Source organism: Rissa tridactyla, chromosome 3 (assembly GCF_028500815.1).
Source record: "Rissa tridactyla isolate bRisTri1 chromosome 3, bRisTri1.patW.cur.20221130, whole genome shotgun sequence".
NCBI classification, from domain to species: domain Eukaryota; kingdom Metazoa; phylum Chordata; class Aves; order Charadriiformes; family Laridae; genus Rissa; species Rissa tridactyla.
Window position 1 is genome coordinate 121613305 of NC_071468.1, and position 16255 is coordinate 121629559.

A 16255-nucleotide genomic window follows, 5' to 3' on the forward strand; every position below is an offset into this window, starting at 1 on the left:
TTGCCCAGCCCCGTACGTTACAGATCTCGGTGCTGCTCTTTGTTTCACATCCTTGCGGTGCATCTGTCATCGTCTGCTGACGGAAAGCCTGATGGAAAGCCAGGCTGGACAGACCACCGTGGTGCCCAGATGGGATTTGCCTGACCTAATGCAACTGCCTGCAAGTTTGGCTGACACCAGATCTCCTTCTCTAGTCGGTGGAGAAAGCAGGAGAGGGTCAGGGGATGATTCATCCCATGCTAAGAGAGGTGTCCAAGGCGGACAAGATAAATCACCCTGTGGAGGCCCTGACTCTACATTGGCTATAGGTGGAGCCCATATTATTTGCCTGCGTGAGACACTTAACCTCTAGATGGCTGAAGTGAAAAGAGGTGTCCCTTGCCTCTCTCAGCCATGTTCCTCTGCAGGATTTCTTCTTCAGATGAATGAAATACCAGAAGATTTGCTTATGCTTCACAAAAAATAGCTCTGAGCACACTGCCTCTTTAGCAGGTTGATGCCAGGACACTAGAACAATATGGATGTGAAATGATAATCATAATTACTATTTTTGGAATAGGGGGATATAACTGCTGAAATCCAGTGGAAGGGGCCAGCAAGAAGTCCTGCTCCAAAGTGATTGTGCATTGGGATGGGGTGGAAGAGGAGGGGAAGTTTTATTAATTATTGTGCTTAAACCCGAGTGAAACGGCAAACATTGCTGCTTTTAAAACTTCCCAGCTGTTCTTTCCTTTGTTCTGGTGACTGCTTGGAAGTTTGAGCAGCGATAAAAGCAAGGACTCTTAAAGCAGTTTGCGAAGTTGTAGGAGACTTTAAACAGCTGGTATGATAAAACACCCACATTTCCCCTGACAAATGTAAGCTCCACCGGTAGCTTTTAGAGAAGGGATCCATAGCAGAGCCATAAAAGAAATAAAACGGTTAAGTGTAGAGGTGACGTTCTGGGTTTTCCCAGCTCAGTAAAGATATATCTAACCAGCCATTATCACGCAGGTGCACGTATATCATTCAACATCAGACATCAAGGAAAAATAATTGCCTGGAGTGAGAGAGTAAAGTTCAATGAAAGTTTGAAAGCATTACACACCAGCACTCCTAGAAGTATAATCAGACACCGAAAAAAAAAATGACTCCCATGCTTTTGTTTGGTTGATGAGTTTGGGTTTTCTGGCTGCATCAAATGAGATCTCATACAAATCTGTCTTCATTAGACTTCTTCTAAAAACAATTGTACGTTTCCTGGAAGCTCATTAACAGGGGAGCATTGCCAGGCTCTTATTCATAATGGCCCTGATTCAACGAAGTACTTAAACATGTGCTCTGGGCCCGATGATTTATAATAGAGGGTATAAAAGTAACCCAAACTTTTTCGAAGTTGTAGAAAACACTAAGTCCGGCGTTCATTTGCACTTTCAGTGAAAATCCTGGTCAGTGCTTCTTATGTTTGATATCTGTTTTAAATGATAACATGTTCAGTATCTACCTATCTGTGATTCCATCGGTCAGCCTAAAGCCACGCTGCGCTTAAAATGGTTGGTGACTCCACGTCTGCATCCGCTGATTCCTCCTCTTCTCTTCTGGAATATTTCAAATTCCCCCGCAGGCTGGGAGGGTGGCACCTATTACCTGTTGGGCACAGGGACATGTCTGTCTGGTGTGGTCCTACCTGGTCAAAAATTCGACACAAACACTTCAGCTAATTCACTCTTAGTCTCAATGTCTCCTAGTCTAAGTGTCTCTTTCCCCACCAGTAATATACATTCCTTGAAAATGTTTTTCTCCTGCATTCCCCTGCTGTAAACTGTCACCTGTGTTGAAGGACCGACTCTTCCCTGCCTCAGCTATTGCTTCAAGCCTGCCTCCTAAAATGCATGCCTTGGAGGGTAAGTGCAGACCTGGAGGGGTGCTGTGTTACGGCGTTTTGAAGTTCTGCAAGTTGTGCAGTACGTTTGGACATCAGGCAGTTTTTGAAGTCCTTTATGAGTATCTTTCCCCTGGTTTGCTGGGGTTTTTTTTGGCTCTTCCCAGGGGAGCTGTAATGGAAACATTGACGGTGCTGTAGGATGGCAAAGCCCTGCCATTACGTGTACTGAGGGCCATCAAGCTCTGGTGACTGTCCTGCTGGGTCATGCTGAAAGCCTCCAAAGATATTATTGCTTTTGGGTCCCTCTGCTTTTCATAAGCTGACTTGAGGCACCCCAGCAGGAGACTGATTTTCGGGAACGCTTAAGTTCCGGCCTTTGCAAGCCATCTGCCCAGCTGGGCGGCTGCCTGTCAATCTTCTGTGCTTCCATTTCTCACCCACTTTCAGCTCTCAGGTCTAAGGAATGGCTCCTCTGTGAGACGGAGCGCGGGGCATACAGGGATAGCTGTCTCTCTGCCTCCACCCTGAGCCAGCCAGACCCTGAGCAGCAGCAGGACTGTTTCCATTCTGGCCAGCACAGGTTTGGCTGTACAAACGTGCAAAACGTTTACGTGTTCACCAGACTGCGAAGGAGAATGCAGGTAAGGGTCCTCCATGTAGTTTTTTTTTTTTAAACAGCTTAAATATATTTTCCTATTACACTTTCCTCACTAGGATAGATTTGTTGTTCCCTGCTAACTGTGGTCCAGCTTTGGTCCTCCAGTGGAGGACTTTACCCCAGCCACCTCCAAGAGACAAACATCCAGTCCCTAAAGGGGGCCTACAGGAAGGATGGGGAGGGACTCTTTATTGGGGAGTGTAACGATAGGACACGGGGTAACGGTTTCAAACTGAAAGAGGGGAGATTTAGATTGGATATCAAGAAGAAATTCTTTACTGTGAGGGTGGTGAGACACTGGAACAGGTTGCCCAAAGACGCTGTGGCTGCCCCATCCCTGGAGGGGTTCAAGGCCAGGCTGGATGGGGCTTTGAGCAGCCTGGTCTGGTGGGAGGTGTCCCTGCCCATGGCAGGGGGGTTGGAACTAGATGATCTTTAAGGTCCTTTCCAACCCGAACCATTCTGTGATTCTATGATCTATCACTGCTTTGCCCAATATATTGCTACTTCACTGTTCCCATTACTGTAGGCTGATAGCCCCAACGGCGATTAAGTGCTTAGTACCTATTAGGCACTGTACAAACATGTAGGCAAAGATTAACATCCTTCTGAAAAGCCTATAACCTAAATAGATGAAATAAATAAGGAGGTGAAATGATTTGCCGGGAGGAAAAGCTGATTTTCAGATTTGCACCTGACGGCGCCAGGTCTCGATGCCTGCTCATTAATCCCCAATTGCCCGGGGGAGCACGTGCGTAACCTGCTGGAGGTCCACAGCTGGAAAATCTTCCAGCTACGGATTTCCTATTGCAATTCTGCAGGAGCCAAATCGCTCCTCGCGTGACGCGTGGAGCTGTATGAAGTCTCGTTCCAGAAAATTTTTTATGCTGTCGATCTTCCAAAGCATCGTCACTGGCAGCAGGGCACCGGCTTCAGAATGGGTGGATTGTGCTTCCAAAAGCTAATTAAAATCATTAGCAGCTCTCGCAGATCAGTTGCCAGAAGCTATCCTTCATGACAGTAACCTCATATTCCCCTTTGTCTGCTTGAGTGCATTTAAGAGTTATTCTGAAGTTTATTATCTACCTTTTAAAAAATAATTCATGGTTATTTTATAGTAAGTAAGGGGAGACATCTTAAAATGATTATGTATACCCAGATAAGCAATAAAAATCACAGAGGTCAAGAAAGAGAGGGCCTGTTTTGAATGTTACAAGTGCTCTGTATCTGCTGTTCGGTTCAAGCCCAGAGTCTTTGCCAAACCCCCTGAAGTCAGATATCTTTGCGCTCTCTGCCTGTTACAAATGGTGGCCGCAACACTGCTCAATGGGAAGGGGATGGAAGGATGAAAGGGGAATTCTCCACCAGAAAATAGTCTGCGACAATATCAGCATTTAGAATTTCCCCCCAGAACCACCCCGCATTTCTAATTCTCTCGTCCTCCCCCATTCCCAGCTTTGTATCCTTTGGAAACGGATAGAAACAAGAGTTTCATGCAAGCTAGTATATGTGTATTTGTGGTAGGGATAAAAACTTCGACAAGGATTTATACTGCTTACCTGAATACTTGTATTAAAAGTACCGCTGCTCTAAGTCCCTGGACAGAGAAGGATGGTTCAGTTCACTGAATATAGGCTGTGACCTTCAATAAATCGAAATAATACTGCTCTTCTCTGAACCCTTACTTGTCCTGTCTGTTTAAGGTATATTATGTTTGCCTTTACCGTGTCGTACAGTGGATTCCCCAGATGCTGACATGAAGCATTTCGGGATTTGTAAGCCACGTTACACCTGCAGTGCGCTGGGTGAACGCTGCAAGAGGTGCATTAATTTCAGCTATGCTGAGAGCTGCTTGCCACAAGCATTTTGGCAGTGAAATCGAGTGGCTAAAACAAAGGATTTGGGGCTACTGTGGGCAATTCTTTGTGTGGCTGATTGCTTTCATAGACATGGAAACTTATGCTGGAAACATGGTTCTAATAATTAAAATCATTTGGATATTTAATATAGAGTGTTGGTTTAATTCCGTAATAATAAATTCCAGTTTTTCTTCTGTTCTGTTTGCAGCAATTTAACTCTTACTGGTAGAATAATTTCTGCTGTACTTGTGCTCCCCACTCTCTGGTTAGCCCTGATGCCATCTATCAAATGGATTTATCCACCTATGAGGCTTTTAAAAAGTACAGGATCCCAGCAATTTCTCTGTATTTGTAAGTATATCAAATGAGCAAATACAAATCTATGAATCCTAAGTGACGAAACTGTGGCTGAAGTTATTTAATGATGCCCTTGTGCTCTGGCTCTTTAGGTGGGCTGGCTTTTCAGGTCTCATGTAGCTCTGCCAAAATCACATTGTTCTTATTCTGGTACTTTTGAACAAAAAGCACAATTCCCATTAATGGCGATCATTGGCAATTGCAGTGGTAATAAGGACCTGAGGTCTGCTAGCACAGCCCTGGCTGTAGGAGGTTGCCTGCAGTGCCTGAGCAGCAGAAGACCCACAGGGTCCTGCTTTGCCTCCAGCTGGTGGTCCTGTCCTCGGTAAGCATCTCAGGGTGCATTGGTGTCCCTCTTCTGGGGGCCATGCCACAGCAAGCTGCATGCAGGACCCTATTTTTCTCTCACCAAGACCTATAAAACTAGTGTTTGCTGTGTGAGCACTGGCCATGTTCCTGACACTTGCTGTGGCATAAGGGACTTGCCCACATCTCTGATGGAGACTTCAGAGGTCTCTTTTACATTGTCCCCTGCACAGGAGGCTGTTGGCGAGGCTCATGTGCCAATGACAGACCAGCTTTTCCATGCTGAGGAAGCAGTTTCAGTGCCTACAAGAATATTACTCTAGGGCTGAATCCAGTGATCTTTATTCAACTTTTAGTCCGTCCGAGGAATAACAATGGAAATTTGAGGCGGGGGAGATTGAACATCTTTTGAGGGAATGCTTTCCCATATGATGCCTCCAGGACTGTGATAGTGTACCCCATCATAGGGTTTGGCCATTGGCCATTGGCTGGAGGTTCAGCCCAGGCTGGTACACTGTCCTTGTGCCAAGTGAAGCTTTGAGGGATCATCCGCCATCTGCGGTAATTTACAGATGGATATTTCAGTACTTGAAGTCCCCTTAGGAAGAGGTGAGGAGTCCAAAGCTGGCTGTGTCATGAAAGAGGGAGGCATTCACCCAAGTGAATGACCTCAATTAAAGGGTTAACCCACTTTGCTCCTTAGCCTAGTGCCCACAGCTGTACATATCTGCCTACTCCTCAGTCCAGCTCGCTTCCAGCTGAAGCTCTGTTTTCCAAGTGCTCCACATGCTTGGGACCGTCACAAGGCACCTGCAGGATGGAGCTCCCCAGTGCTCCTTGACCAGCCCAGTCTGTGAACATCTCTGCTGCACACGGGTACCAATGATTCCAGCAAAACAAAGACCATCTCTGGATGGTTTTACTCAAAGAGGATGATGGAAACAATGTTCTTTATGACTGTCTCCTACAGTAAGAATTTTACACAGTGATGGAAAGTCCTGGCCCAGCTCCTGCCTCTGTTTAAGCAGATGCTACCTCTCTCTCCCACCTGGACAGGCTACAGAATAAGACCTCTTTTTTTTTGTTCTTTGGCCTCTCTGCAGGTAGGACTGCAAGGTATTTGGGGAGAGGAAAAAACCAGGTAAAAGAAAGTGGGTACTTTGCACCCTCAGCTGGGACAGAGGAACCCTAAGGCTCTGTTCCCTGGGCAAATAATGTAGTGTAAACTGCGGTCCTTGGGTCTAAGAGACTATCTCAGGAGTGTGTCTGGGAGGGCAGGATCCCCTCCTGGCCAGCCGTGGACCTTGCGGCTGTGAGCAGGAGCTGTCTGCTGTCTTGACCGAAGTGTCTAAATCCACATGCGAGTGCAGACTTCCCCTGTGAAGTTCGGTGCTGCTCAGTGGTCGTTTGGCTGGGATCCCTATCTGCTCAGTCAAATCCAAGGTTTTGAAGGCTGTGCCTGAGACTGCTGGATGAAAAGATAACAACTAACAACATGCCCAGGTTTTAACTGAGGTGCTGCTCAGCCGAGATCCGCTCCAGTTCCTTGAAATAGCTGGTTCACCCCAAATGTGCCCAGAAACTGAACAAAAGCTTCTGTAAGCCTGATCCCTGCCATGCACAAAGGCTGTACCTGCAGCAGCTGAGCCCCACCGCTCAGTGACAGCCACCTCTGCAGCCATCCTGGGGGGAAGAAGCAGTCCAGTCACATCCATCGCTTCCTAGTGAATAAATACAGCAGCTCTGTGCATCATTCACCTAGCAGTGGGCCGTTTTCAAAAGTTTTACAGCTTTTTTTTTTCTTTTTGGTAGTAGGAAGCGTCCTTCGAGTGAACATAAGACCATTTGATGTTACAATAAACCATTCTGCTGGCTCAAATCAAAGATGAGGCACCGAGGTGTTGTAAAAATCTTTGAGTCAACGAAAGACAGCTGGTTGAATCATTTCCCAGATTTTCATATGACTCATAAATTTGTTACATAGTGAGGAAATTCCCTGAAAGCTTCTTGGCAGGCACTACCAGTCTGACCAGTAGCTAAGAAACACATAACCTTCCAGTTATAGGGGGGAACGGTGTGGGGAGGAAACAAAGACTCTGCCTTCGGGTTTGAGCATGGGGTCAGCTGAAAATGCATTCCTGCCACCAAAGCCAGAATCCTTCCACACAAGAGGCCAGGAGATTTAAGGGACAGCTTCTTGGTTGTAATGCAGATGTCCAGAAGAGTCTGCCTCCTCCCCCTCTCTCCTTCCACCTACACGCTCGGGTGCACACGTGCACAGAAACGCACACGTGCACAGAAACACACACAGCCGGAGTCCCTGGGGGTGACCTGGTGGTGTAGATACCTGCATATCAGTCAAAAGCATGAATTTAAACATTTTCCCTGTTAATCAAGGGCATGGCCTTTGGTTTCGTTTCTTGACAGGCAGCCTAAACCCTGTATTATTCAGGCATCTAGCTAATGGCCAAATTGTAGATGTTTCTGTCACTGGGATCCACTTTTCTTTCGGTGGTTATTGGTGAGCACCTTTGAGAGCCTCTAAAGGGCAAAGCCTGGCTACCTTGGGTTGGTAGGTTGGGTACTTGTGTTTTGGTCTCCCTGCAAGACCTTCAAATGCCTTTTCTCTCACCACTGACTGTACGTGGAGAGGAATGTCTTCCTTCATGGAAACCAATTATTTAGACACATATAGTCTTGGCACAGATCAAGGCCTCAGTGATGTGGACCTCAGCTCCCTGACATAGTCTGCCCCAAATTAAGCAGTGTGAATAAGCCCCTGTGTCCACCTGTGTTATTGCCAGCAACAGGACAAGATCTTTCCTGGCATCTCAGAGACCTTTTGAGCCTAGAGTTGTCTCTATTACCCCAGAAAAATAGACTGTTACCCACAAAACTCCCTCAACTTCACATGCTGCTGGTGCATCTGAATTGCTGAGCTATCCCTTCTTCACGGCCAAAGGAGAGGAAGAGCAGGTTCCTCTCATCCCAAGTTAAGTGATATGAAGCTCCATGTGATATCTGGTATCGTACAGATATTTTTTTTCATGTCCCTGTGGTATATAAAGAACAAAACAAGGGACATATTGTTGAAAGCTGTGATGTAACATCATTAGCACCTCAATAGTAAGACCCTACGATGCAGCTTTTGGTTGTTCTGTTGGGTTTCTAAACTCTGCACCTAGTTATCTTTTGAGGAGCCACCAAGTCACCCACAGTGAGCCAAACTCTTGTACAGCCTGGGTGTAAGTGCACTTCTGCGCCGGGGATGTGCATGTCAGGTTGTAGCAGAGAAGCCGTGGTGCTTTGGTGTGCTGGCAGACAGGTCATCTCAGGGTGGTTCCCTGTCACTGGGACCATGGGAGGAGTACCTAAGCCAGCTGCAGCTGTTACCTCAGAGTGTTGGGTTGGGTGATGGCAGTGAGGCAGTGTCCAAGTTGGAGAGTGTGAAGACGATGAAGGCCACCTTGCAGAGACTTGCGGGCCACCAGAGAGACGTGGGCTCCAGTTTGAGAACCGTGGAGTTGAGACAATTTTAACTAGTGCTTCAGAAGCTGTGGGACCTGGCAACTTGCCCCACGGAGTTTGCACACATTTAATTAATTCATTAGGTAATTCAACAGCCATGGACAGTCATGTATAGAGCTCCCACCAATGTCCCAGGGCATCAGCACACGCGGGCAAAGGCACCTTCAACGTAACGCACCCCACTCCCCAAATCCCACTGTGTCCAAAAAGGCCCAAGGAAACACAAACGACATTTTGTTTCTTCTCTGAGAGAAACACTTGCAAACTCTGACCAGCAAGAATGGATTGCGTTTCAGGGACTTGTTTATTCACCCCAAGCTCAAAAGATTTAAGAGTTTAAATAAAATGTCTGAATGAGGCTCCGTGTATGTGAGCCTCTGAACCGCTCTTTTTAAGACACAGACGTCTGACGCCTTGGAGGAGCTCCTCGGTGGCAGAGAGGGCTTTAGAGGCTTCAGTCGTGTGCAATTAAAGCTGATCAGGGCTTTGGACTGGTACAACATAGAAAATCATGCCCAACGCAGCACTCCAAAATGTTTCTCCATGCCACACGTTTGTCACAGCTTCAGCTTCAAATTGCAGCCTGAAATATACAGGTTTAGGAGTAAAAATGTTCCTAGGAATTCAGAAACTTTACCAAACCGTTATCCTGACTGCTTTCCAGATTGACTCTTTTTTTTTTTTTCTCTCTTTCTTTCGGTTGCTTTAATTTAGTAGAGGAAGCAAAGGCAAATAGTTTAATCATAACCATCCCTAGGGGCAATTTAGAATCATTTTCTCATTAGTGCATATAATACGCAGTATAAGTAATGTTCAATCAGATGGTTGCTACAAAGGCCTGTGCAGACGCTGAAATGAAATGCACTCCCATACTATGAGTAGCTGAATGAGAATAATCTTGTCTTTTTTGTATCTTGCTTCTTTGTTGGTGGGTGAATAGGATTTTCTCCCCCTTTCTTCTCTCTCTCTCTTTTTTTTTTTTTTTTTTTTTTTTTTTCGGGTGAGGGGAATGACCAAACTTTCTTCTAAATAGTAAAATCAAGTTATAAAAGCGGAGGGATTCCAAGACTATTAAGGCTCCAGGGAATTCAATCAGAGACAGCCAACGGCAGGAAGTATTTGAAGAGGGAGAAGAAAATAAAAACACGAGGGAGCAGGAAATACATGCTTCTTTATGGAGCTCCTTTATGGATGACTTAACTGGGAGACATGTGTCACACATCCGCAAGAAGGGTCCAACAGGAGTACGTGAGGGTATTTTCGGGGAGACAGTAGCTTCAAAGGCTTCTCCTCCCCCAAAGGCTCCTCAACATATGGTTCATTTAACTCCTGCCCAGTTTCATCATGCCACCTTAGAATCACAGAACACTTTTAGGTTGGAAAAGACCTTTAAGATCATTGAGTCCAACAATTAACCTAGCGCTTCCAAGTCCACCACTAGGCCACGTCCCTCAGCACCACATTTATATGTCTTTTAAATGCCTCCAGGGATGGCGACTCAAGCACTTCCCTGGGCAGCCTGTTCCGATGCTTGGTAACCCTTTTGGTGAAGAAAGTTTTCCTAATACCCAATCTAAACCTCCCCTGGCACAACCTGTGGCCATTTGTGTAGGTCAGGTTTTAAGTTGGATCACAGGAATGACCCCGGTTAAAAAACAAGCTATGAAGGTCCAAGATAGTGGGGCAGGAACTTCTTGCACCACCTCTCCTGCCAAAGCTGGCACAGCATTGGATTACACGCCAGGGTGTAGATGAGTAGATAAACAAAAATAAAATGCCTAGTACATGAATGTCCCGGCAGCTCAATCATTGCCCTATTGCTCCTATCAGCTGGGATGGGCTGCTTATGGGTCATACTGGCCATGATGGAAAGCCCAAAGTGCACTGCCCATGATTTTGGCCCAAGCTGACAGCTGAGGAAGGTAGATGCTTTCCTCTTCCCAGAGGAAGAAGTTAGTAGAACCTCTAGTTGTCTGCCGCTTTCTGCGTTTCCCAGTAGGCTCATGGAGTGCTCAGGGTGGTACCTGCTGGTTCTGATGGACCTTGTCTGAGAGAAGGGCAAACTCTGTGATTTCCTGCTTTCCAGCTGGCCTCGGGGTGGTGACTGGGATTGGATGTTTTCTCTTGGATATCGAAGTCTTTACATAAAAATGTAGTGGCTTCACTGGCCTGTTTTTTAATAGGTTGGAAGAGATGCAAGTGCTGCTCCCAGTATCCACAAAGATCAAAGGTATGAAATAGGACTCCATAGCGAGGGGGTTTGCAGATCGTTTTTCAGGATCATTCAATGAGGGTTTGAACCTCCCAAGTTTCACTTAATTCTTCATAACTAAATAAAACCAAAAATTCAAAGTGAAACTCAACCCAGAAATCCATGTTCAGCTTGGTTTTGGATGGAAACCAAAGGAAATCATTTAATCCCAACATGGTTTCCACCAGAAGCTCTGTATTGGTCTGGGTTTGGTTGAAACTCAGGTTTTGCTTCCCTTTGCTGAACAGTTCATGTAAACTATGGGATAAGAAGAAACAAATTCAGGAAATACTTGTGTATTTTCCTTTAACGGTTTAAAAATATCTTCTGAATTCTATCAAACACATCAGTTCCATGAAACTCCAGGAAATAGAACAGTCTAAATTCTCTGTAAATTGGAAATAAGAGAAATTTGTCACTGTTTGTCTTCAACACAAATACAGATATACCCGCACTGGAAGAACAAGGAATATGCAGCCTGCAAAATTTTCCCATAGGTGGAGAAAAAAGGCAACTCCAAAATATATTCTTTGTTTTGATAAACAAAAATGAAAGGCCTAGGCAATGCAATGAACCAGTTTTTCCTCTCACTTTTACAAAGTCTGGAGGAAGTAAAAGCATCACGTTTACTGCTACAACAGACTTGGAGGATGTTTTCTAAGATCTTAAAAATGATGGTGGTGTTCTAATGTCCTATTGCGTAGCAGACTTTAAGGAGAAGTCATTATTGTCTTATCTCATGGGTCATTGCAAGGAAAACTCTATTAAAGGTGATGGGATAGTTCAGATTGCATGATAGTAGGGACTAGTGGGTATCAAAATGTTTCTTATTTTTAGGACGTGCTTGTAAGAGCCAACCGCATCCTGGGCTGATTCAAAAGAAGTACGGCCAGCAGGTCGAGAGGGGTGATTCTGCTCCTCTACACCACTCTGGTGAGACCCCACCTGGAGTACTGCGTCCAGCTCTGGAGCCCTCAGCACAGGAAGGACATGGACCTGCTGGAGCGGGTCCAGCGGAGGGCAACGAAGATGATCAGAGGGCTAGAGCCCCCCTGCTGTGAGGACAGGCTGAGAGAGTTGGGGTTGTTCAGCCCGGAGAAAAGAAGGCTCCGGGGAGACCTTATAGCCCCTTCCAGTCCCTAAAAGGGGCCTACAGAAAAGATGGGGAGGGACTCTTTATCAGGGAGCGGAGTGATAGGATGAGGGGTAACGGTTATAAACTGAAAGAGGGGAGATTTAGATTAGATATTAGGAAGAAATTCTTTACTGTGAGGGTGGTGAGGCACTGGCCCAGGTTGCCCAGAGAAGCTGTGGATGCCCCATCCCTGGAAGTGTTCAACACCAGCCTGGATAGGACTTTGAGCAACCTGGTCTAGTGGGACGTGTCCCTGCCCAGGGCAGGGAGGTTGGAACTAGGTGATCTTTAAGGTGCCTTCCAACCCAAACCATTCTATGATTCTGTAAGTCCCACGAGAGACTGTCATACAACAGCAAGTTTACTAGACAGGCTTGTCTAGCTTATGTCTTCCAGACCATGAGAACATGCTGCTTCATAAGAAGGGACAAGAAGCCATAATTTATGCTTATGGGATGAGCAGTCCTAAGCAGGAATATTTTGTTAAGCCAACAATTAGGGGCTGCCTGAACTCAGCAGATGAAGTACTTGGTCCTTTGAGTTCATGGATGAGTTAGTATCAGTAGATCTGGACTACTACTGTAACTTGGTATTCCCCTTTAGGCATGTTGAGTGGCAAAAATACTTGTTTCCAGCATTTGGGGTATGATTGTTACCCCATAGGGAGTGCTGAGCATCTGCAAGCTGTGTGCAAGGCAAACTCACACCCTGGAGATATTTCATGGAAATCCCGCTCACTGACTTCTTGGTTCTTTCTCCTCAAATTCCTCATTAATCTATTCTCCACTAATAAATCTTTTCATTGCTCAACCAGCTCTGTAGAAAACAAAAGTACTGTTGGAGGAGTGTTTGATTGCAACATTTTTTTTCTGTAGAATTAATTATTAGCCAATAAAGTTGGAAGGAGTTTGGCAGAGTTAAATCTTCCACTGGGATTGGGTGCTTCCTCATTGGATCCTCTTGAAAAGACTCAAATTATTTTTGCCTTTGCCATGATTTGATTAGCTCTTGTTTCACATGTGGTTGAGCTTCGAAACAGAGATTTATATCTGTGCAGCTAACCTGTGTAACAGCACTTGTTACTCCTTTTGACTTTATTTAATACGTCGAGTACAGTACCTAAGCGTATTTTAAACACATGTGAAAAAGCAAACACAAAGAAAAGACTTAAAATACTGATTCACACACATGAAGTTGTGCTTTTCTCCTTACTTTGATTGTATGCAAGAATATAATATGTTTTGGCTAGGCCATTGTCAAAACAGATGGAGATTAATTACTGCGGCCATTTGTTCTGTTACAAAAAAGATAAAAATAACTCATGACTCATGACAACAGCGAATATTGCGGAGCCAAATCCTGCATCCTGTTTGCCATTTTCTAGCCTCAGCATAGAAGAAAAGATGTGATTTTGAGAAATGATCTGATGCTATCTTTAGTACCTCTGCAGTGTTTACACAGCGAGGGAAGTCGGTGTCTGGCATTGCCTTTAACGACACGCAGACATGGTTCGGGAGGAGGGCGTCCTGCTGCAGGCTGTGGAAATGGAGTGTTGCTGGATGGAGCTGGGAAGGGTTTGTGTACATCAGTAGATATGGCTGCAGGGCAGACACATAACCTTAAAGCATGTCAGGACTCAGAAATCAGGGGAAAACCCATAGTTTTGCTCAAGTAGAGTCCTTCAGCATATGCTTGGCATTTATCAGCATGTTGTCATTGGGCCTTGACCATGTGCTCAGGTCCTCCAGTCTTAGGGTGAGCTTAGGAGGGCTGGGTTTCATCCCACCATGTGGGACATGTCCTCCCATGTAGGGCACATGAATAAGTGTATTCTTGCCCATTTTCTGGTACAACCTTAGTGTTTCTGAGTTTTCCCACCCTATTACTAGCATGGACAAGGAGATGGACTTCACCTCTGAAGCATTTTCATGGCTACAGATGAACACCTTTGCACGGGAAAGAGGTCACCCCGCAACCCACGGGGTAGGATGTTCAGCCTCAGAAAAGGCTCCCATCACCTTGTCACTTTTTGGAGGGCAAGAGCAGCTCTTCCTTGCCTACTTTGCATTAAGCAGTTACAGATGCAGCACATGGCCATGTGTCACCAGCACACTGGAGGTCCGTATTATGCCACTGGTAGGATGCTCCCTTTGCACCATTGGTTCCTAAGTTTTCCTCAGGTGTTAGCAGGGGCCAGCGCCAATTTTTACCAGTTATCATTGTGGGAGAATGAATTTAACAAGACCATGCCCAACTTTAGGAACAGGGATAGGCATCGTGTAGTAGCCATGCACTGGAAGGAGGACCTGTAACCTCCACGGGGCAGGCAGCAAGCAGTGAGCATCTCTGGACTCTACATCCAGGTCCAAAGACTGCTCAGATATTTTTCATGTAACAGTGGCTCGATATAATAAACAAAGACAAACCTGACCAGAGTCTCCTAACCTCTTCCTTGAACTGCTACTGTCTGCCCAGTCTGAGGAGCGGGGAAAAGGACCTGAGTGCCTTGTTGCTACAGCGCAAAATTGGGCAGCTCCTGGTCCAGGCATTGCTCCCTGGCAGAGAGCTACGGGGATGAGACTCTTCCAGCTGAGGCTGTCCCTCCTCTAGAGTTTTATCAGGCCGAGTGCTCTGCTGAGGAGTTTGAGCCAGAGATGGCCGAAGACCAAATACATCACCTGAGTCCCGTCGTCTCTGGGAGTGTGGTGATGCCAGACAGAAGGCATCTGAGGTCAGCCCTGCACGTGTGACATGAGCAGAAAAGCATCAGGACGCACTTTTTTTTTTACTTTTTTTTTTTTTTTTTAATTTTGCTGGCACACGTCTTGTGTGTCAGGTCATTCCTTCACACATATGCATGCGTGCACTTCATTACAGCTCCTCGTCTCCCTCCCTTCCTCTGCTTTGCCCCGCTTCCCTGCAGTATCCTCCTTCCACCCTGGGGCTTGGAAGCTGCGCTCAGCCTCTGCAAGAAAACTGCTTCCAGCTGTGGGCTGTGACAGGCTCTCGGCCGCCGTGCAGCTGTTCTTGGGCTTCTGCTCTCTAAACCAATGGGACGGGTGGGGAAAGGCTGATCCTCGCTGCTGGCTGTCTTCAGAAGCAGTTACCCGAGCCTGGGTTTGGAGGCTGCCTTTGGGCACTGCCAGCACTAGGCACAAGACCCTTCTGACAAGCTAAATCGATGTGCAGGGCTACAAGATTTTGAGATTTCAGGAAGGTGCGTTGTAGCAATCCGGTGTCATCCACATCATTAATGCAAGAAGGGTCTAATGGCTGCTTGGGGAATCTCTGCTTCTTGCAGTAAATTTGGTAAAAAAAGGATCTTGTATGTGCAGCAGGCAGCTGTCTGTGGCACCTGCTTTCTCCCCATTTGGTTACCTTCTCAACCTGTTACTGACGTGATCTGGTTGGACGTCAAATACCATCAAACTCCGAAGAAAGCTGTTGAAGCCTCCTCAAAGCACTCTCCCTGGCTTTGGTCATACAGCCTTGGACAGTCAGGCCACTGCAGATCAAATTTCTCTGTCTAAAAAGATAAAATTCTTGTGAACTATTTCAGCCAGTTTCCTAAGGCAACTCTCCTTTTGTGGCAAGGGCTCTTCTCAACAATGTCCAGTCAGGTTGGGTGTCTGCTTCTCCTTTAAATTAATAAGACAGAAGTGCTGGATTCCTATTCCCAAAGACACCAGAAACAGCCCAAATACACTGAGTGAGATCAACAGGAAGACCTACGTGCTTGCAAGTGGGACTTGCAGAGAATTTAGCTAGTTTGGCCCAAAAAGCTCTCTGCGGTCCTCAGGCCTCCTCATTTCTTTGCCACAAACACGTCCAGAACTGACCTAGGCTGGAGGCTTCTTTCTAGTCTAAACACCACTGCAATTTGCACAAGCCAAAGTGTCCCCAGAAGGGCTAGGTACAGGATAACCCAGCCCCCATTTTGGAGTTGAGCACAGCATAAGTGGCCGTGACTACATTCTTTCTTATGCTTCAAGACTTTTGGAGGTACCACTCAGTATCTCTGTATCCAAAGGCAAAGAAGTCCTTTAGAAATATCTGTCCCTTGCAAGACCGAAGGGTGGTAACCTGCTGTTCTCCTGAAGAGGACTTCCCAGTAGGTAGGTAGGTGCCTCCTAATCAACCGGCATCTCTTGACTTCTCCTGGCCAAGTCTCCATCATTATTTGTGGTGGCATTTCCTTTATGTGGAACTTCTAAGTACTTACGTGGTATTTCTAAGACACATGTCTGCCTGGCTCAAGCTTTTGCTGTGAAACCTTGTTGTTCTGGCTGATTCGGCA